Source organism: Callospermophilus lateralis, chromosome 12 (genome assembly GCF_048772815.1).
Source record: "Callospermophilus lateralis isolate mCalLat2 chromosome 12, mCalLat2.hap1, whole genome shotgun sequence".
In the NCBI taxonomy this organism is placed as follows: Eukaryota; Metazoa; Chordata; class Mammalia; order Rodentia; family Sciuridae; genus Callospermophilus; species Callospermophilus lateralis.
The window spans coordinates 489,002-512,809 of record NC_135316.1 but is presented as its reverse complement, the minus strand read 5'-3'; the positions used below and the strand labels follow the sequence as shown (position 1 = coordinate 512,809).

The 23,808-nt window shown below is 35.2% G+C and overlaps 3 pseudogenes; 1 reads left to right on the top strand and 2 right to left on the bottom strand.

The window, feature by feature from the left end:
* The window catches only part of LOC143388582 (recQ-like DNA helicase BLM), a 55,847-nt pseudogene extending 42,618 nt beyond the window's left edge, over positions 1-13,229 (bottom strand).
* LOC143388589 (small nucleolar RNA U3) lies at positions 2,340-2,417 on the top strand (annotated as a pseudogene).
* A 6,566-nt stretch (positions 13,230-19,795) lies between the features above and the next one.
* LOC143388588 (recQ-like DNA helicase BLM) lies at positions 19,796-22,141 on the bottom strand (annotated as a pseudogene).
* Between the last annotated feature and the right edge of the window lie 1,667 nt (positions 22,142-23,808).

Below are 23,808 nucleotides of genomic sequence, written 5' to 3'. Positions count from 1 at the left end.
TTGCACATATTAAGCACATGGGCTACATTCCCGGTCTAATGTGCATGTCTTGATTTTGATAACTGTTCTAAGGTTTTATAAGAAAATTCCTTATATTTAGGAAATACATAGTAAAATATTTAGGGTTAAAAGAATATTATGTCTGCAGCTTTTTTTAATTTGTTCTTTTTAGATATTCTTGATAGTAGAACGTATTCTGACATGTATACATACATACATACATACATACATACATCAAGTATAACTTCCCACTGTTGTGGTTATACATTATTTGGAGTTTCACTGGTGATGTATTCATATATGAATATAGGAAAGTCACGTCTGATTCATTCTACTGTCTTTCCTATACCCATCTTTTCTCCCTTCCCTTCATTACCCTTTGTCTAATCCAATGAACTTCTATTTTTCCCTCCCCACCTCTGCAATTTACTTTTTTTTTTGGTACCAGGGATTGAATTCAGGGGCACCTAACCACATCCCAGCCCTTTTTTGCTATTTTATTTAGAGACAGGGTCTCACTGAGTTGCTTAGTGCCTTGCTACGTTGCTGAGGCTGGCTTTGAACTCTCAATCCTTCTGCCTCAGCCTTCCAAACCACTGGGGTTATAGGTGTGCAAAACTGTGCCCGGCTGCAACTTACTATCTTTTTTTTTTTTTTTTGGGTGGTGCTGGGGTTTGAGCCCAATATCTTGTGCACGTAAGGGAAGCACTCTACCAACTAAGCTATATCTCTAGCCCTGCAACTTACTCTAAATCAAATGTTTGAGGAAAAAAATAGAAAGAATGATAAAGTAATCAGAGTGAAATGTTTTCCTTTAGGGTTTCTGGGTGAAATGTTTACAGGAATTCTTTTTTTTTTTTTAGAGAGAGAGAGAGAGAGAGAGAGAGAGAGAGAGAGAGAAAATTTTAATATTTTATTTTTTAATTTTAGGCGGACACAACATCTTTGTTTGTATGTGGTGCTAGGGATCGAACCCGGGCTGTATGCATGCCAGGTGAGCGCGCTACCGCTTGAGCCACATCCCCAGCCCTACAGGAATTCTTTGCAATATACTATACATCAAAAATGATGTCAAAGTTTTAAAAATATATAATTCTAGTGGCTTTAAATATTATATTTAAAAATAATGATATAAATACACAAACCTTCTCTGGAGTAACATATAGAAGTTTTATAATTGGGTCTTTTTTTGATAATTGGAGATAAATACTTGTAGCTTCTGAGTCAGTCTTATCACCTGTCAGATATGTAGCTGGAATCTAAGTGTAAAAGTAACAAACATTTAAATTTTATACATTAATCTGACAAGAGTTTATTTACTTTTAGGTTTTATAAATATTTTATAAGTCATATCAGATCTATCAAAGGAAATGTATCTCACTACAATAATAATGAGGACACACATTTTATAAAAACCCTTATTAAGTATAACTTACAACAGCCTTCGCATTGCTTATTCACTTTTTAAAATACTTATTTTATAGTTGTAGTTGGACATAATACCATTATTTATTTATTTATTTTTATGTGGTGCTCAGGATCAAACTCAGAGCCTCACAAATGCTAACTGAGTGCTCTACTGCTGAGCCCCAGCCTCAGCCCCAGCCCTGCTTATTACCTTTTCTTTGATTTACTTTTCATTTTTGTAAATAAGATAAATATGGATTTAGTGTCCAAGAGATTTGAGTCCTATGTATGGCTATATTAATATGAAGAATATAGTAGAATGTAGTCATATATTTCCATCAACTGAGCCCTGAAGAAAAAGGATATATGTATATGGGCATGCACATATGCATGCACTTCAAGACACACTGGAAAGAGAACCATGCTGATCCAGCTACCATAAAAAGAGAAATCTCTTTATATTAGTAAAAAAAAAAAAATATATATATATATATATATATATATATATATATATATATATATATATATATATATACACATACTAGAAAATATAGACTAAAAGCTCTTACTAAAATAATTCTCATAAAAGAATAAAAGATTGAATTACACACCATTATCTGTATCAGAATTTTCAAATGCTTGTGTTTAACTGTACAACTTAACTGTTATGCTTTATTATTACAATTCATGAATTATTTAATAAAAAAGTTATCTAGTACACTGAAACATAATTCAGTAGAAGGTACACTTTTATTAGTATTCGTATGTTATAACTTACATCCAAGGAAGTCAGCTTTTGGACTTGATCTATTATTAGTGATCTCAAGGGAGAAATGACAATAGTGACTCCTGGAGAAACACAGGCAGGCAGCTGGTAACACAAACTTTTACCACCTCCTAAAAGAGAAACGAAAAAAAAAAAAATGGTCAGCAAGACCATACTTTCAGGGGTCATTTCTATAGTTTGTTACTGGAGAAGTTTTTCTGATCATGTACAGTACCAATAAAATACATCCTATGCAATCATGCTACATATACATTGTTTTATAAAGTGTTTTAATATAAAAAAACATCTGTCAGCTTTTATCTTGAGAGAATGAAGGTAAAAGTTATAAGGGAAACCACATATAATAATCAAAATAGTTGATAGGATATCAAGTGATATTGTTCATGGTCCAATGTGCTATACCCCTGAGCCAAACTATTCAAGCAGTTAATTAATTAATTAATTTTGGTGCTGGGACTGAACCCAGGGATGCTTTACCACTGAGCCACATCCTCATCCCTTTTTGTTTTTCTATTTGGAGACAGAGTCTCATTAAGTTGCTTAAGGCCTCACTCAGTTGCTGAGGCTGGCTTTGAATGAGCAATTTAAATAAAGCATAAAAATATATTTTAGGACTTTTTATACGCAACAGCAAAAGCATGAATCAGGGCAAAAATACTTAAATACAATGGAATTACTTAAAAGGTCTACCTGGGACACTTAAACATAGCAAGTTTTTTTTATTTCTAACAATCTAAGAGATCTCCAAAAACTATGATCCTAGGATTAAATAATTTCTTCTTAATTTATTTGTTAAACATTTTTTAGTTACAGATGGATATAAAAACTTCATATTTATTTATTTATTTATTTATCTATCTATCTATAGTGATGCTGAGGATCGAACTCAGTGCCCCACATGTGCTAGGCAGGCTGAGCCACAACCCCACCCCCATAAAATTTATTTATTTATTTTTAACACACACACACATTTAGTTGTAGTTCAATATGATACCTTTATTTTATTTATTTATTTTTATGTAGTGCTGAGGATTGAACCCAGAGCCCCACATATGCTAGGCGAGTGCTCTACCACTAAGCCACAATCCCCACCTCTAAAATTTATTTTTTTAAGAACTAGAATATAATAAAATATACAAAACTGAAAATCAAAAACACATTGATCAGTATGTCTCTATGATCCAGAAGTCACTTTCAAGATCTCAGCTTTTTAAAATCATTATGGGCCTTTTGACACTGTCATAGCTTGAACTCCCAGTACTCTCATCAGTAAGAATAGTCCCAATCTCCCTTTGAAATAAAATAAAAGGAGAAACTACATTTGTAGGTATCAGCAGAAGATGAAAAGAAATTTCAAAAGACCAAGACAATTGTTGCTATGTAACTCTCATTCAAATCAACAGGACAGTAAACCAAATTATTTGTTTGTTTTTGCTTGCTGTGCTGGAGATTATGATAACAAGGCACCTGCCCTAGGCAAGCATTCCAGCCCAAAGTACACATTTCAAGCTGACTAAAATGATTACGTAGCAATTAATTTTCAATTTTACCTATCTACTAATGGCAGAGGCTGGAGCTAGGCAGTTTTAGGACCTTAGCTTTTTTCAAACTATATATTATATTTCTTCTTTTCCATATGAATTTCATTTTGGTATATATGTAGAAATGTCAAGGAAACAAAAGGATACTGAGAATAAAGAGACCTGCTTATTATTTATTAATAATCATAGTTGTATGTGTGTTCATAGTTGTAGGACTATGAAATGCTATTTAATCTTACTTGTCCTCCCTCAATTTTATCAAGTGTAAAATGTACTAGATCAGTACTTAAACTATTTTTGTCTAAAAGAAACCTTATCTGAAATGTGTGTGTGTGTGTGTGTGTGCACGTGCACGTTTGTGTGCACATGTACATGTAAGCGAAGAAGTTGAAATTAAGGAAGGACCTTAATTTACTTTTTTTTTTGCAGTGCTAAAGGGCCAACCCAGGACCTTGCATGTGCTAGGCAAGCATTCCTCCACTGAGCTACACCTTCAGTCCACTGAGAGGTCTTAAAAAACTTCCCCTTAAAACCTTAAAGGACCATAAAATCCTCTGAGAATCAGTGACTTATACCAGGGTACTTTCCAGTAATAGAGTTTTTTTTTTTTTAATATTTATTTTTTAGTTCTCAGCGGACACAACATCTTTGTTTGTATGTGGTGCTGAGGATCGAACCTGGGCCGCATGCATGCCAGGCGAGCACGCTACCGCTTGAGCCACATCCCCAGCCCTCCAGTAATAGAGTTTTCAAGTACTAAATTAAGAGTAAATAGAAGGTAGAGTGACAACATGTTAATAAAATTTGAAATGCTGATTACTAAGCTTATATCATTTAAATTTCATAAAACAAGGCAAGCAGAAAACAGAGGACTACAAGTAGGGACTGAAACTCCAAATTCTCCCTACTTCCTAACCGAACACTTCATTTCATATTCTTATATATATGGCTACAAATCATAGGATAGCTGTTATAGCTTTACTAACATAACGAAAAGTCTTGGACTTTTCAAGACTGGAGCCAAGAAAAAACAGCATTCAACGCTTTACATTTAATCTTCATGACACTGTGAAGCAAGAACTTTATTACTTATCCCTATGGATACAAAGGAAATGGGTAAAGGGGGTGAAGTGTCTTGCCCATGGTCATGCTGTTCATAAGCAAGAGCTACACTTTAATCCCAGGCTACTATACCAAACCTGATGAAATAAACTCCCAAATGGTTCTGATTTTTTTTTTAGTTGTAGATGAACATAATATCTTTATTTTGTTTATTTTTTGTGGTGCTCAGGATTGAACCCAGTGACTCACACGTGCTAGGCAGGCAAGCGCTCTACAACTGAGCCACAACCCCAGCCCTAGTTCTGGTATTTGATGGTGATTTTTTTTTTTGGTTCACTTTTCAAGTCTTATTTAGATTAGAAAAAAAGAAAAATTCTAGATCAAGTCAAATACAATAAATTTTATGTTAAAAATGGTGACACAAGCGTATAATCCCAGTGATTTGGGAGGCTGAGGCAGGAGAACTGCAAGTTTAAGACTAGCTTGGGCAACTTAGTGAGATCCTGTCTTAATCAATCAGTCAATAGAAAAAAAAATAAAAAGGGCTGGGGATGTAGCTAAGTGTTAGAGCACTCCTGTGTTCAATCTCCAGCACCCATCCTCCTACTCAGAAAGAAAAAAGATCTTAAAGAGCTATAAACTTTATCCTGTCAACAACTAGAATAGATAGGAGGTGAAACACTTTCTTACAATGGCATGGGAGGTTTAAGAGGTCCCTGAACGATAGAAATACTGTGTAGGTCTTCTTTTTATTTCTATTAAAGGGCTTTCATTTAACATCTGCCAATGGATTCCTGCCAATTTATATCTAAAAATACATACCAGTGGGCATTAGGATAAAGCAGTCTTCACCAAGCAGTGTAGCATTGATCGCCTCTAGCTGATTAGTTCTAAAATTATGCAGGCCAAATTTTTTATGAAAAATCTTCATCATTTCTTTTGTATGAGAAAAACTGAGACCTTGGAAATGCTCGTGTTTCAGATTTGTAGATGCTAAATTCTGCGCCAAGTTGTCTAGAAAAACAATGTTAAGAAAAATCAGTGCATTCAGGTAATAACACAGTTTTAGCATTTACCATTCCCCCTGCAGGATCACTGTGCACCTAGTTCTGTCCAGCACACCTTAACTGTTCACATGGTTTCCTTTCCAAAGAGTGTGAGAAAATCCCCTGACACCCCCGGGTCCTCCCTGGTGCTTTTTTTTTTTTTTTGGTACTGAGGATTTAACTGAGGGGTGCTTTACCAGTGAGCCACATCCCTAGCCCTCTTTTTTTGTTTTATTTTTATTTTTTAAAAATAATTTTTAGTTGTTGATGTATCTTTATTTTTTATTTTATTTATTTATATGTGGTGCAAAGGATTGAACCCAGTGCCTCATGCATGCTAGGCAAGTGCTTTGCCACTGAGCCACAACCCCAGCCCTGTTATGTTTTATTTTGAGACAGGGTCTCATTGAGTTGCTTAGGGCCTCTCTAAGTTGCTGAGGCTGGCTTTGAACTTGTGATCCTCTTGCCTCAGCCTCCCAAATCCTTGGGATTAGAGGTATATGCTACCACACCTGGCTTTCAGAAAATTCTTAAGGGAACAAATCAATTATTTTATTGACTTCTACAGTGTCTATCCCTACTATTTATTCTCTTTCTCTTCTTTCTTGACCTTTAAGTTAATCATGAGTTTTCCTCTTGCTTCATTTTTATGTTTTGTGGTCCTGGGGCTTAAACCCAGGGGTCATGTACACTAGGCTAACACTCTACCACTGAGCTACATTGCCAGTCCTTCAGCATGTTAGGCCACTCTCTTCAATTGAGTTATATACCTTGAGCCCCTCTACTGGATTTTCATTCCCTTTTCGGACTCTAATTTCTCTTCTTATCTCTTAAATTTGGAAGGCTTCCAGGTACCTGGAATTTTCCTAGTCCTGTGATCTTAAACATAACCTACATGCATAGAAAATGCCTGGATGTCTTCTGATACCTTACTAAGTTCCTATCCTGCACACATCTCCACTCATCTGCAAGACATTTCTACCTGAACGACTTAACAACACTTTAAGGTCAACCAATCTTAAAAATAGCCATCCTCAGCTTTTCTCCAACCTGACTCTGCTTCTTGATTCCCCTATTTATGTGAATGGTGTCATAGTTTTCTCAGTCACTTCAGTCTTGAGTGTCTGAAACCTCAGAGTCATCTGAACTTCTCAGATTCTTCTTTCACAACGTCTCTCACATCCAGTCCTGGCTCTTCATCCTCTCTGTGGCAACTCTGGCTCAGTAGTGAACAAAGGTACTCATGCCAGCTCTGGCAGCTACCCTCACCCCAACACTCAACTGTCTCAAAGATGATTGCAAACACCAAGTATGACACATTCTAACATACCAAAATAAATCCATTAATGACTATTTTAAAGGTCAATGGCGTAACTGCAAGTACAACCTCCGAGTATTAAGTCATCAATGGCAAAAATAGGAAAGCTGTAGTTTATAAAACTCTGCCCATGTATACTTGGTTCAGTTAAAAAGCACTATGTAATAACTTTACAGGGCTGATGTAAAGTTTTAAAATTAATTTTGGCTTCATTCTGGATCTTTAAAGTGGCTAAATTCACTCCTCCAAAAACTCATTAAACTATTAGCTCCAAGAGGGGAGGAAATATTTGTTATCTATCTTTAGAGTATTACCAGACCCAGCACAGTACATGGCACATTGTGAGCACTTAACACGTATTTGTTGAATGAATGAATGAAAAAGATTCTAGGCTGAAAGTAATCTGATGGCTTTAAGAAATTTCTGTGGGGGGATAGGAAGGATAGTAGAATGAAACAGACATTATTATTACTATGTGTATATATGTGACTGCATGAAAAATATGATTCTGCAACCTGTACACTAAGAAAAATGAGAAATTATATACCATCTGATTCAAATGTATGATATGTCAAGGTCATTATACTGTCATGTGTAACTAATTAAAACAAATAAAAAATTAAGATACACATACATTTTAACATATAAATTTTTTCTTTATGCCCATAAAACTTGACCTTCATGATGAGCTTTATTGTTTTAGGGACTAAAGATGTTAATTTAAAGGCAAAGCACATTTGTAAATGATTTGGGGGCTTTACTACAATAGGTTATAATTATATATTTTATAAAACTACAGCTGCTACAGAGACAAAAGAGCATCTTGCTTTTGAAATTTCGATTTGTAATGCATATTATCAGTAGAAATTTGCATAGAAACAATGTAGTTTTCAGGCAATGATGACTTTTGCTATGTTTTTTCTTATACAATTCCTATTTTGGACAGTTTTGTTTTCCTATAATATTTAAGCATTCAATTTATTTTAAACTTACCAGTGTGATTCTGAATTGATTCTGAAAAGCTTTTATTTTGAGCAGTAGATGCCCCTGAAAGACAGTTTGTCTTGGCTGAAGAAATCTTCTCTGTTACTGATTTAATTGGTCTACCTTCCTTGATAGGGTGATAGGCAGCTGTGGAGGATTTGCTGGCTGTTAAATTATGCATATATTTTCCCAGTCCTCATCATCATCAAAGTCATCTATGTCAAAATTATCAATATCATAGGAAGCCTGGATTTCTCCTTCTAAGTCATTTTTTGAAGCAATGTTTTTATTCTGATTTTTTATAGCCGTGCTTGTAAGAACATTTCTTTCATTTCTTTTTTCTATCCTTGGTGTTTCAGCCCAGTTGCCACTTACAAAGGACTTCTGTAAATGGGAAGTGAATAACGGTCTTTCAAAGAGATTCTTCAAGGTGTCTGAGGATTCTGTCTTCTCTGGGGTAGTGGTCAGTAAACATTTACCAGTGGAAAGAGAATTTGAGGGAAGGTGTGGATAGTTTAACTCCTTAACAGAATCCCCCCTTGGGCAGAAATCACCCTCCACTGGGTTATCAACTGAAGCAGGCCTGTGTCTCCACACTGAACCAAAAAGACTGACATCATTTCCATTAAAATCTGCTTCAGCTAGGAGTTTCCTTCTGAAGAGAGAAAAGAAAACAACCCATTCAATGTAACTAGTTTACTATGGTAGGTCACAAAATAATTTTTAGTTTTCAACCCAAACAGAAATTGTGGCAAAATATCTCATTTTTCCCAGTCTCAAAAAATTTGAATACAAATGCAAAAGGAATAGTTTGAAAAGCAAACAAATTTAAAACACAGAAATATGACAATTATTCTTATGTAATTCCCAGGTCAGAAAGGCTGGCCTGGCCCTATCCTTTTTTTTTTTTTTTGGTACTGGGGATTGAACTCAGGGACACTCAATCACATCTCCAGCCCTATGTATTTTTATTAGAGACAGTGTCTCACTGAGTTGCTTGGTGCCTCACTGTTGCTGAGGCTGGCTTTGAACCTGCAATTCTCTTGTCTCAGCCTCCCAAGCCACTTGGATTACAGGCATGTGTCACTGCACCCGGCTTTTTTTTTTTTTTTTTTTTTTGGATGAGTAGTGGAAATGAATTTGGTATTTTTCAGAATGAGAAAAATCAAGATACCTTATATTCCGCTGTTGAAGCAGCTCATTCCCACAATTCAAGGCTTTCAGATCATCAACAGGAATCATATCAACTAATTTGCAGATGTGGTCCATCACATGAATAAGGTGCTGCTTTAAATTTATCTGTCTAGCTATAAAACAATTATGTTATTAATATTTTTTCTTAAAAACAATAAAGACTTAAACTTTTAAGTCACACATGTAAAATGTGAAACCATAAACAGCTATATAGTGTTCTAATATCTGCCTGTGAATTGAGATCAGATTATCTCTAATGAGAGCTCATAACTGTTTTCATTTAATTTCATGATAATATTTCTCTTAGGGTAGCAAGGTCATTGGAAGATACAAATGTTTATCAATTCACTATGATTTTTTGATTAATTACACATATAAATGTCATTATATGTAGGTAAGGGCTGGCAGGCAAGAGCCCCACTTGTTTTGGCCTGCCTGATTGGTCCAGGCTTTCCTTGAATGCTCACAGCATGATACCTGGACTTTTTTGGAGGCCTCCTCTGTCCTACTCCTTCAGTGAGCATCTGCTATAAGGTAGCCCAAGGAGAATGAGCTCTGGAAATCTTTCAACTTTCACTGAGAAAGAGGACCTCTTTTCAACAAGCCTGAAATGCTGATGGTGGCCATCTTTGCTACCACCCAGGAAGGACAGACAGCTTGAGAATAAAACCTGCATAAGGGAAAGCAGAAAATAAAGATGAAATGAGATGAGATGTGGCTGAGATAGAGAGATGTGACAGAAGAGTGGAGAGAAAAGGCAAGTAAGTGTATGGGAGAAAACATGATTATAATGTTTGGAATTCAACCAGCAAGCTCCATGCGCTTTGTTTTTTAAAAAATAAATTTCAATTTTTTTTATTAAGCCATATAGCTAGGAGATAGAATTTCAAAGGAGTTAATGGAAGAAAACAAATAGTCTAGGGTAGCAATAAGAAGCAAAGAAGATGTCTGCTCCACCTCAAGAGCTTGTGATATGTAGGAGGAAAAAAAACATCAGTTTGGGGGCTTTAATAGAAATGGTATTTTCGGGTACGAGGAAAGAAAGAGATTACATGTTCAAAGAGAATGAGGCCACAGAGGCTACCACCAACAGCAGGAGCTGTTGGCGAAGGCTTTAAAGGGCAGGAAGGAGAGGAGGAGAGGAAGAGAGAAAAGAACAGGGGAGGACAACCATCTGCATGAGAATGATGTGGGAAATTTGGGTTTCTACTGGTGACTGTGAGGAAGTAGGGATGTGAGGTATGAGATGATAAAAGAAGAACTGCTCAATTCCTATGTAACTTTTGTTTTCTATGCGAGGAGAATGTGTACTGGCCTGAAGATAGTGAAAGTCAAGATAGGCTCAAAGATAGACACAAATACCTTCCCAGTTGGGAAAGAGCTCGGTCTGCCTGGTGGACACACTACACCTCAGACTACATAGGAAATCCATAAGTAAGATCTCAGAGACCCTGTTGCTGATATAAGAGGCATCTAGTGAATAAGAGTTGATGAAAAATTAAGGCAGACATTATTCTAATTTAAAAAAAAATGTTGAAGGTGATTGTCAAAAGTTACAGGCTGGTGATCTTAACGTAAGTTCAAATAAAATTACATATCTACCTACTCTAGAGCTGATGCCCATCCATTCCCTCTTGCTGCCACAGACCTTGACCTTTTTGGATTAAGACCTTGTCTTCTGCATTCCATGGAAAAGAAAGAAAAATATAATTGGAAGGTAGATATGTAACTTGTTGAACAGGAAGTGGTGATGAATGGCCTAATGTCAACTAAGACAGAGGCCTCTAGTAGCATTCCGTAGGGCTCTGTCCATGCCCCTATCCTAAGAATGATTTTATCAGTGAAACTTAATGATACAGAGACAAACACAGTACAGTGGTTATCAGTGTGAGCTCAAAAGCCTCAAGATTGCTGGGTTCAAATTCCAGCTCTGCTGCTATCTAATTCTGTGAACATATATAATTATTTAACTCTTCTGTACCTTAGATTCCTTACATGTATGATGAAGATAAGAGAACTATCTCCAAGGGCTGGTGTAAGGACTGAATTAGTGCTGAGGAGATCAGATGTTTCAGGAACATCCCTAACAATAAATTCAGAGACCAAAATAAAAGACACGAGCAGACAGAACAGAAAACAGTACAAACATGCACATACACAGCCCCCATAAGAAAAAGTTCAGCATCTGTTAAACAAGAGTATTGCGCTTCATCGAAATATTCAGAGAATAAAAATAGCTCTGGGAAGTTGAGCTGATAAAAATGAAAAATTTCATAGAAAAGTTAGATAAAACAGAGAAAATCTCCTAAAAAGTAGAAAAGCAAGAGATGAAAGATAAGGTAATTAATGGATGTCTAACATACAAATAATAGAAATTCTAGGAAGATTCAAAGAGAAGAAAAAGACAATAAAAAATAAATAATACCAGAAAAACTTACAGAATAGAAGTACACAAATTTCTAGAATGAAGTGCCTCTGGCAGCTGGGGACAGTGGCACACACTTATAATCCTAGAGACTCAGAAGGCTGAGGCAGGAGGATCAAGGTCAGACCCAGTAATTTAGCAAAACCTTGTCTCAAAATTAAAAAAAAAAACAGATGGATGGGAGGTGGGGAAGGAGAAAGTGCTGGGGAGTGATAGTGGCCAAATTACATTGTTGTATTGTGTATGGTGTATATGATCAAATACCCCATTAGTATATACAACTATTATGTACCAATAAAAAAATGTGGGGAGAAAAAAAGATCTTTTCTCCATATTTTATCCTATAAAAAGCTAAAAAATAGGTGGGTTAGTGGAACAGGAGGCTGAGACAGGATTGTGAGTTCAAAGCCAATCTTAGCAAAAGCAAGTCACTAAGCAACTTGGTGAGACCCTGTCTCTAAATAAAATACAAAACAGGGCTGGGGATGTGGCTCAGGGGTCAAGTGCCCCTGAGTTCAATCCCCAGTACCCATCCCCCACCCCCCAAAAAAGTTAAAATATAAAAATAATAAAAGAAAAGAAAAAGAAAGTGCCTTTGGGAAGAAATTAAGGGTGGAAAAGGGGACTGCTGTTTTTCAACTTATGAACAACTGGATTATTTATACTAGATATTTAATAGAAAAATTTTAAAAAGTAAGGCAGATGTGGAAGTGTACACTTATAATCCCAGCATTTGGGAGGCTGAGGCAGGAGGATTCCAAGTTCAAGGCCATTCTCAGCAATTTAGCCAGACTCTGTCACAAAATAATATTTTTAAAAAGTTGGGGATGTAGCTCAGTAGTATAACATTTCCTTAGTATATGCAAGGTTCTGGGTTAAAAAAATCCTCAGACCCTACCACATGGCTCCCCAAAAAAGAGAAACAAACAGAACCCCTCAGAAATAATTGAAGCAAACAAGCAAAAAGTACTACATTTTCATCAAGACCAGGCTCAGAGCACATACAAACAAGGGAGAACCAGGAGAATGAAAGGTCTAGAAATCAATATGTGTAAGAGTTAAAAAGATTCAACAGTATTTTGATTGGGGAGAGGGACTTCTAAGATTCCCTCTGTATTTACCTCACTAGGATTAAAGTTATAGGAAGGTGAATTCTGGAAATGTGAGATGATTTTTTTAACAAGCAGTATTTTCAAGGTAGAGATGAATCTTGTGAAACTATGACCTTATGCATGTTCAAGAAAATGCTAGTTAACCAATGAAGAAGAAGAATTCTATGATATTAGAACAAAAGGCACAAAAAAATTTGCCATTTTAACTATACAGGATGAAAATATAAATCTTAACTTTATAAACAAAAGTAAGTAGCTGAAATATGTGATATGTCTCTAATGCTTTTTGTACCATTGCAGTCTTTATTAGTTTCTGGATTGGGCTCCTGAGTAGGCATCTTCTCTGGTTTTGATAAAACATCTTTTGATGTTCTGAGAACATCCTTCTCTCTGTCAGAGGCATCAAGATCCTTTAACATACTTAAAAAAAAATTAAACCAATCATACTGTAGACTTGACCAAATAAATGTATTATTTTTCCCCTAACAGTTTTCCTTTTTCTTTTTTGATACTGAAAATTGAACCTAGGGGCATTTAACCACTGAACCACATCCCCAGACCTTTGTAGTTTTTATTTTGAGACAAGGTCTTGCTAAGTTGCTAAAGGTCTCGCTAAATTGCTGAGGCTGGCTTTGATCTTGTGATCCTTCTGCCTCAGCTTCCCAAGCCACTGGGATTACAGGTGTGTACCACCACACCCAGCTATCCTAACATTTTTCTACAACTGGTTAGACAGTATACAACAGATAAGAAAAATTATTTTATATCTCCTCTATTCTAAAGCCTCTTTAGATGTTCCTCAAAGTCTTTCTTATCTGGTCCCAGGATACTTTTCAACTTTTATCTCCAATTATGCCCTTTCAGTAACACCACCAGGCTCCAATCACACTGCACCATTTATATTCCTTACAAATGCTGCATTGTCTATTTTAAGGTTTTTGCCTCTGTTCTTCTCTCAATTAAAAAAAAAAAACCTGCCATGGTAAACAGTTTTTCTTTTTAATATTTTTTAATTGTTGATGGACCTTTATTTTTTTTATTTGTTTGTATGTGGTGTTGAGAATTGAACCCAGTGCCTCACGCATGCTAGGCAAGCATGCTACCAATGAGCCACAACCTCAGCCCAGTGAACTCTTTATACCAAGTAATATCTATTCTCATAGGTCCAGCCCAAGTGTTACTTCTGTTTTCTCCAGCAAGTGGTTACTAACATTTCTTTCTTCTGAGATTCCAAAGCACTTTATCTCGACTTCTTATATAATGACAATATGTATGTATGTATCTGTTTTTGTATATATAATTATTTCACATAGAATATCCAAAAATATATCAACTATAAGCATGGTCAGTCTAATGGGATAGAAAAATAACAAAATAAATTAGAACTGAGTGTTAAGAAGAGGATACTGTGGAAACCCAAGGAAAGTTAACATTTTTTGGAGTTTGAGAAGTTTTTGTTGAGGAGATGGGATCTGAGCAAAACTTCAGACTATGAAGGAAAGATTAAAAAAAAGAGTATCTGTTCACTTGATATCCAGGAATCAACTGTGTTTTCCTAAAGCAGGATTTCAAAATGCAATTTTCTAACGAAATCAAAACAGTGATGAATAACTTTTTATATTGCTTTTCAAATAACAATATATAATTAAAAAGGTCATATTTTTAGCAGTTCTTTCTTATTGGCCTGACTCATTAGTCTCAATGGAACTCTGGGTTATTACAACAGCATAATTGGAGATAAAACTGAAGGGAGTGGTTTCATGCCTGCAGTCCCAGACACTCTAAGATTAGTCTGGGCAAGAGGATTACTTGAGTTCAGGAATTAAAGGTCAGCCTGGGCAACATAGTAAGACCTTATCTCTTTAAAAGAAAACAAACAGAACTGGAGTTGTGGCTTAGTGGTAGAGTGTTCAACTAGCAAGTGTGGGGCCCTGGGTTTGATCCTCAGTACCACATATAAATAACTAAAAAAATTTTGTTTTAAAAAAGAAAACAAACAAACAAAAAAAAACATAGCTGAGAAAAGGTAATTTGAGGTCAGAAGATAAAGAATTTTGAGGGCCAGCTAAACAGGTTTTGAAATAGAGGAGATAATACATGATCCTCTGTACTGTTACACACTGTCCATTCAACCTCAAAATTCAGGTTATAATCAGCATTAAAAAATAAAAGAGGGAAAAAAAGAATGCACATAAAATTTAAATGTATACTGTACCTAAAGTATCATTTGAGGAAATTCTATTTCAGTTTTACAAAATATACAAATATGTATACTAGGTTACAATGGAAAATGTAGAGACAATCAACCTTGCAAATACTCATTTTCCAATTGTTAAAAGTCTTGGTGAAGCTATTTATAGCATTACAACTCAATAAATTACAAAGTCATTAAAAGGACTAAAATATGTAGCAATATGGAATATGCTTTTAAAATAATCTTTTGTTTTATAAATTTTATTTTAATTTTTAATTAAAATTAAATAAAATAATCAAAATTTTAATTTTAATTAAAAATAAAGTTTAAAAAAGTTTTTTAAACTTTAAAAAGTTGTAAAAAGATTATTTTAAAGCATATTCCATATTGCTACATATTTTTAGTCCATTTAATGACATTATTGAGTTTTAATACGATGTGAACTTTTGCTCAGTTTTGTAACTTTCTATACTTCTGTATGAATTTTTATCAGAAAGGAAAAGAGGAGGGAAGTTCTTAGGATTCTTTAGTTTTGTCATCAAATGGTAACCATACAAATTTCTCCCTCTTCTTCAAACATCCCAACACATCTGTTAAAGACAAACCAAGAGAACTAACCTAGGTCATACACAAAACATCTCATTCCTTCCCTAACTAAGATGATATACTACAGGGATCTGTTTCTCACCAAAATATTGATTAAATAATATGGTATATACTCCACTTCTCAAATGGACTGAGATTTCAATTGGAGCAAGTTGGTAATAATGTTAATTAGTAATTTATGCTACTGAGCAATTGTGTCACTAATTTGTTAAAATTCAGTGAATGACAAATACAATGGTCAATTCTCTCTTATAGGATAAAGAAAGTAATATATTATATGCTGACTCATTCTCAAATAATGCATTAACTTAGTGTCATTTCAGTCCAAGAGTTCATAAATATATTTTTTTTGAATATAGTTCTCATGTGAAAATCAACTGCATAGCCAGATTACATACATACAAACATGTACCTGTAATCCCAGCCTCTTAGGAGGCTGAGGCAGGAGGATTACAAGTTCCAGGCCAGCCTCAGCAATTTATCAGGGCCCTGACACAAAATTAAAAGCAAACAAACTACATAAAATATTTTTGGAGGTTCCATATAATTAGTGAGAATGAGACTTGACATTTAAAAACACTACTAATTGCTGGGTAAGGTGCTATACACCTAAAATCCCAGTGATGAGGCTAAGACAGGAGGATCACAAATTTAAGGCCACGGGGCTGGGATTGTGGCTCAGCGGTAAAGCACGGGCGGGACCTGGGTTAAATCTTCAGCACCACATAAAAATAAAGGCATTGTGTTGTGTCCACCTACACCTTAAAAAGAAAAAAAAAATAAGGCCTGCCCTGGTCACTTAGTGATATCCTGCCTCAAAATAAAAAAATAAAAAGGACTGGGAAGCTGGGGTTGTAGCTCAGTGGTAGAGTACTTGCCTAGCACGTGTAAGGCTCTGGATTCAATTCTCAGCACCACATAAAAATAAAGAAATAGAATAAAGGTGCTTTGAAGAAAAATTCTGAAAAAAAGAAAGGACTGGGGATACAGCTCAATGGTAGCATGCCCTCTGGATTCAATCCTCAGTACCCACTTCCCACCGAAAAAGACTACTAATAACTTACCTGGAGATTTTCTGATGCTTTGGCCTTGTATTTATGATCCTCCTGGGTAGGTGGGATTACCAGTATGTGCCAAGGCACCCAGTTCTTAAAATCACATTTGGTCTTACTTTCTCTTGTTCTTCATGTCCAAACCCAAATCCTTTCAGCTCTGCTTTTTATTTTTTTTCATTTTCTTGAGGTATAGTAATAAATTCAGTGGTGCTTTACCACTGAGTTATATCCCTTTATTTATTTATTTTTTTTTTTGGAAACAGGGTCTTGTTAAGTTGCTGAGTCTGGCCTCAAACTTGTGATCCTCCTGCCTCAGCCTCTTTAGTTGCTGGGATTACAGATGTGTGGCACTGTGCCTACCTTTTTTAAAAAATATTTTTTTAATGTCAATGGACCTTTATTTTATTTATTTATATGTGGTTCTGAGAACTGAACCCAGTGAGTCACAAAATGCTAGGTACCCTGGTCTCTACCCACTAGATAGCAGCAGCACCACCTCTCCAATATATCTCCAGATAATAGCATATGTTTCTGGCTGGAGGGGAGGGAAGGAAGATGTAGATTTAGTTTGACATGGCTTTAGCCTTCTGAGTCCTGTTGTCCATGAGTGCTCCTTAGTAACCCTATCTCCCCATGTACTTTTCCAGCACACTATAAATCACCAAAACCACCAGAGTGATATGTGTAGCTTAGTAATCCTGATCTATCTCCCCATGTACTTTTCCAGCACAGTATAAATCAACAAAACCACCAGAGTGATATGTATAGCTTTACCACAGGATGCTGGTACCATCAGTGTCAGGAATGTGCCCAACCTCCTCTTTTTTAAATATTTTTCAGTTGTAGATGGACACAATACATTTATTTTTTATGTGGTGCTGAGGATCGAAACCAGTGACTCACGTGGTAGGCAAGCACTCTACCACTGACCTACCCAGCCCTATGCCCACTTTTTTGATCTTAGCTTGAGATAAATCAAGCACATTGCAAGTTGGCTGAAAGTCATGTTTGTCCTGACCACAATATGAGCCCCCTTTGACTCAAATGGTAGGGATCCTTTCTGATAGGTAAATTAGAGAGCACTAATGTGATATGCATTTGAATCTAAAAGATACTTATTCTCTTTTGTTTTACTTATTATTACTTTTCAGTTCTCTCTTACCCTACAGCAACCTTGATGAGATTGATATAAAAGAAATTTTACTCTTGGTGAATGGTATACCAGTAGCTCTAGCTACTAGGGAGGTTAAGACAGAAGAGTTAAGTCTAGGAGTTTTGGGGTCAGTCTGGGCAACATAGCAGGACCTTTCTCTTTAAAAAGTTATTTTTTAAAGTCTAATATTTATAACCATATCATAAGGTGGCTTACTTCCATGGTTAATCTTAGGATATTTTGGACATCAAATTACTAAGACCTATCCAGAAAATACTTTGAACATAATTTATAATATAGCCACATATCACATGATGTTTTGTTCAACAACAGACCACACACAGGATAGTGGTCCTGTAAGATTAAAATGGGATATATTGTGTAATGGTGCAACTTATTACTCATATGTTTATGACGATGAATACTATGCAGTATATTTGATGTAATGATAGTAAACAAACATCTGTTACTGGTTAATGTGTTTACTATGTTATACTTTTTTTTTTTTGAGACAAGTTTTCACTAAATACTGGACTCAAACTTATAATCCTCCTGCCTTAGTCTCCTCAGTAGCTGGGATTTCAGGTGTGCATCACTGTGCCCAGCCTACTATGCTATACTTTGTATTGTTATTTTAGAGTGTATGCTCTCTACTTATTCCATTTGTGTTACTGTCCCTGAACACCTTCCAGTGAGACAAGAAACGCAAGTAGAAGACGTAAGTTACTATGTATTTGCACCTCAGTTATCAACAAATGTTTAAAAAGTAAAAAGAAAGCTTACAGAGTAAGGATAAAGCAAAGAAAACATTTATGTACAGCTATACTATGTGCTTATGTTTTAAGTGTGACTACAAGAGTCAAAAAGTTAAGAAATTAAGTTAATAAAGTAAAATATTAGTGTGCTAAGATTAACTTATTATTGAAGAAAAAAAAAATTAAATAAATTTAGTGAAACCCAAGAGTATAGAATTTATAAAGTCAATGATACTATAATGTCCCAAGCCTTTATAATCACTAGCCACTTAGTGACTCACCCAGAGCATTGTCAGGCTTATAAGCTCCATTCATGTTAAGTGTTCTATATAATACCTGCTTTTTTTTCTTTAAATCTTCTAGATCATATTTTATAACGTTTTCTATATTTTATAAATTTTTAGATACATAGATATTTAGCACTGTAGTTACAATTATCTATAGTAGTCAGTCCAGTAGCATGCTGTACAGATTTGTGCCTAGGAGCCACAGGTTACACCTAGGTGTGTATAAGGCTGTACCTTGGGTTTATGGAAGTATCCTCTGTGATGTTTGCATAACAATGAAATGGTCTAATATCACATTTCTTAGAATATATTGTCATTAAGTGGGCCTGGCTATACTTCAGTAGCATGATTAGATCATATTATACATCAATATTTGGTGTATAATTTATGGTAACAAGCCCTTAAGGAATTATATAGTAGGAAGGCTTAATCTCACTTTCCAGTTCTATCAGTAACTAGCCATTTTAACCTTGGTGGACCTTATTTTCTTCATATATAAAATCACAGACCTGTCGACAGTATTAATATGAAAATCATATTAGCAGAATAAAACTTTCCAATTCATCAGTATGTCCTACCTCAAGAATGTAGCCAACAGATTATTCAACAAGCATCTCACTAGGTCCTAAAGTCCTTAAGGATAAAAGCTCTATCTATTCTTACTACTATTCCCAATGCTTAGCTTTTTTTTTTAAAATGTTTATTTTTTAGTTGTAGTTGAACACAATACTTTTATTTTATTTATTTATTTTTATATGGTGCTGAGGACCAAACCCAGGGCCTTGCATGTGTTAGGTGAGCACTTTACAGCTGGGCCACAACCCAATCCCTCCCCAATGCTTAGCTTTAAATTAAAAAAAAAAAAAAAGTCAACGTAAGTATAAATTGATAAAATAACTTTTACCTCTTTCATCTCCCAAATGAGTTTTCAAAGAGTAACTTTCCTGAGTATTGTCATTTATAAGCGTTTCAGAAACAGGGTCATCATCGATGCAGATCACACCACTACTTAACCATTCCGAGTCATCCTTCTGGTCCTTAGCCGAATCAATTTGCTGGCTTTCAGAGGATGAGGGAGTCAAATCAGTTTTTACTGTATTTGTTTTATGAGGCTATGGTTGTATAAAGTTTCTCTTAGCCTTTTTTGATTTCTGAGCAGTGCTTACTCTAACAAAGTGATTTTTGGGTGGTGTAGAAAATGTTTTTGAAGTATCAAAGTCATCCATATCATCCCAATCATTCATAACGCTGAAAGAATCTGGTGAAGAACTAAATTCTAATTTCTTGAAAACAGCATTGCAGGGGGTCTTTATTGCTGGTGTGTTTTGGGTAGTATATAAAACTTCCTGTGGAATCTGCAACATATTAGGCAATAATGATTTTGAATTAGTAGCCTTGGTTTGCTGTCCTGCTGGAACATTTTTAAAGAAGTCATTGATCATGGTCTGCTGATTTAGGTTGTGGGACAGAGATTCATTAAAGGAAAAGGCCTCTGACACATTCACGTCTTTATCACTTAACACAGGTGTTTTTGCTACGGACACACTAGTTACAGAAGCTACAGATGCATCATTATCTGAAGACAATTTCTTCTTAAAAGTAAAACCCCTGAAAAATAATGGAAAAAAAAAACGGATTAGATAAATTCATTGGTTGGTGGTGCTGGGGAGTGAACCATGGCTTCTTATATGCTAGCAGGCTTTCTACAACTAAGCTACACCCCCAACCCCCAGATGAATTCATTTTAACAAACCCCACTGACACAACAATAGTCTTTTTTTTTTACTAATTCATGACAAGTAATATTAATTGCATTACAAGTAGGCAAAAAATTTATTTCCCTCTGTAATTTTAAAATTTATTAGACAACAAGTTATAATTTGTATGCTTTGATTCTTCTCATTCAGGGGCTAATTATTTGGTTTTGAGAGTCCCCAGGCCATTTCCACACTCTATTCTTGGGCTACTAGCCCTAGCACCTCCAAAAGGAAGGAATAACATTTGTGTAAAGAGAACCAAATGTAGCTACCTTTTGCTACTCTGATAAAAATTTTGAGGGAAAAAGAATTATAAATTACTAGCTCTGATGAGATCTGAAGAAGAAATAAAGGAGGCAGGAATCCTGAATATCTACTAGGTTTAATGGCATGAAAGTCTTGGCTTTAAAGCCAAGCACCCAGAACAGTGTCTGAAAATGGTAAAGGCACAGTATATACATAATACAAATTATTGTTAGTTATCATTAGGAGTGTAGATTATAGCTTACAAAACTGAAGAGATGTAGTTTCATTATACATTCTTTTGGAAAGGAAAAGAAATTATGTTAAAATATTATATATACCTATCACAAATTCACATAAAAAATTAATTATTTCTTTACTGAAAAAGTATAATGTGCCAGGAACTCTGTAAAGGTGCTGCACAATTATTACTTGATGCTGGTAAATAAATGCTACCATTAACTTGCAAAATGGAAAAATCATTGAACCTCTCAGCTTAATTTCCTCATATGCACAATTAAGAAATTGAGGCTGGGGTTGTGGCTCAGTGGTAAAGTGCTCCCCTAACATGCACGAGGCACTGGGTTCGATTCTCAGTACCACATAAGTATTAAATAAAGATATTTTGTCCACCTAAAGCTTAAAAATAAATATTAAAAACAAAAAAAAAAAGAAAAAAGAAATTGAAGTGCTAGGGTTGTAGCTTAGTGGTAGAGCACTAGCCTCGCATGTGTTAGGCACTGGATTTGATCCTCAGCACCAAATATAAAATAAATAAATAAATAAACAAAATAAAGGTATTGTGTCCATCTATAACTAAAAAAAGAATTCTTAAAAAAAATTGAAAAACGAGATCTTACTTGGTAAGACTCGATGAGTGAAGGGGGATAGGAAGGACAGCAGAATAAAATAGATATTATTATTGCTGTATGTATATAGGTGACTGTATGACCAATGTGATTCTGCAACCTGTACAATCAGAAAAATGAAAAATTATATCCCATTTGATTCAAATGTATGAATTGTCAAGATCATTGTACTGTCATGTGTAACCAATTAAAAAAAAAAAGACATGATGAATTAGTGCCTATGACAGAAAAATAACCAAAATACTTATGAAGACTTGGGTTTTGAAAGACTTAATTTACTATTAAGTTTTCTAGCTGAGTGACGCTCTAGTTGCTCCTGTAGATTATTTAGAGGGACAGCAGCCATGATCCTAAATGGTGAGGGGGAAAAAATGTCAGTGAAGTTAGGAATTTTACATTAATCATGATATTTATCAAGAGGAATGCCTTGATTCAAAAAGGCATTGTTCCACCTATACCCAGAGTAATGACTTTTTTTTTTTTTGGTCAACAATGTTTTGATATTTACATTTGGTGACACTTGAAATATATAATCTTTAATCAACTTGAAAAAAAATGACCTATTTTCCCCTCTTTTCCTCCATACACACTAAAATAAGCACACTAGATATCAAAACACCACCACCAATGAGTTTACCAGCAAGATACTTGCTTTATAATCATCTGGTTTCAACCTGAAAAAATACTCCTTCAAGCACATTTCCATTCTTGTGTAACAAACTGTAGTGGTACTGAGCTATTATTTCCCAAGATAATGTACAGCTCAAGGCACCTAGCTGGGTGTTCTGGTGCATACCTATATCCCTCTGAGGCAGGAGGATCACAAGGTCGAGGCCAACCTCAGCAACTTAGCAAGGCCCTAAGCAACTCAGTGAGACCCTGTCTCAAAATAAAAAATTAGGGGCTGGGGATGTGGCTCAAGTGGTATCGTGCTTGCCTGGCATGCGTGCGGCCCGGGTTCGATTCTCAGCACCATGTACAAACAAAGATGTTGTGTTCGCCAATAACTAAAAAATAAATATTAAAAAAAATTCTCTCTCTCTCTCTCTCTCTCTCTCTCTCTCTCTCTCTCTCTCTCTGTCTCTCTCTCTCCTCTCTCACTCTCTCGTAAAAAAAAAATTAAAAAGGCTAGAGATGTGGCTCTGTGGTAAAGCACCCAGGGTTTAAACCCCAGATGAAAGAAAGAGAGGAAGGAAGGAAGGGTTGTAATCTATGCATAGGAAGACATTTTAATTTTAACTGATAGTTATAACCCTTTTTCCCACTCTTATTTTTCTCTTCTTTCTTTCCCTCCCTCACTTCTTTCCTTCCCCAGGGCCTAGGCAAGTACTCTAAAATTGAGTTAAACCCTCGCTCTTCCCACTCTATCTTTACCAGAGATCTACTTTTATTTTTATGCCATATATCTTAGGAAAAAGAATTAAACAATACTAGATGACATTAATGGGAATATGAAGTTTTACAAAAATTTCATTTTACTCATTAATTATTAAAATAACCAATGTTTACGAAGAAATGATAAATGTTCAAGGTGATGGACATGCTAATTATAATTACTCTGTTTGATCATTGTACACTGTATATATTTATCCAAATATCACTGTACCCTATAAATGTATACATTAGTATCACCTTCCAAAAATAAATAACAATGTTTATTAACTGTTTTAATTTCCATGGTAGTGAGAAGAAAAATTTAGAAACTGAATACTCACTTGAGAAATCTCACATATTTAGTTGGATGAGGATGACTATGGTATAGATTTCCTCCTAACTTCTCCAGAGGAAAGAATTATTTCTTCTACTGTTTCTTCAAGATGTTTTAGGTAATATAGCTAATTATTTAATAATCACTGAATAATTCAGCTTGGTATGTGAATTATATCTCAATGAAGTTATTACTAAAAATTTAAAAAAGTAGACAGGAGAGTATTATGAATTCCTACATACCTATCACCCAGATGCTTCAATTATCAAATACATTCAATATTGTTTTTCTAGGGGGTGGGGGTT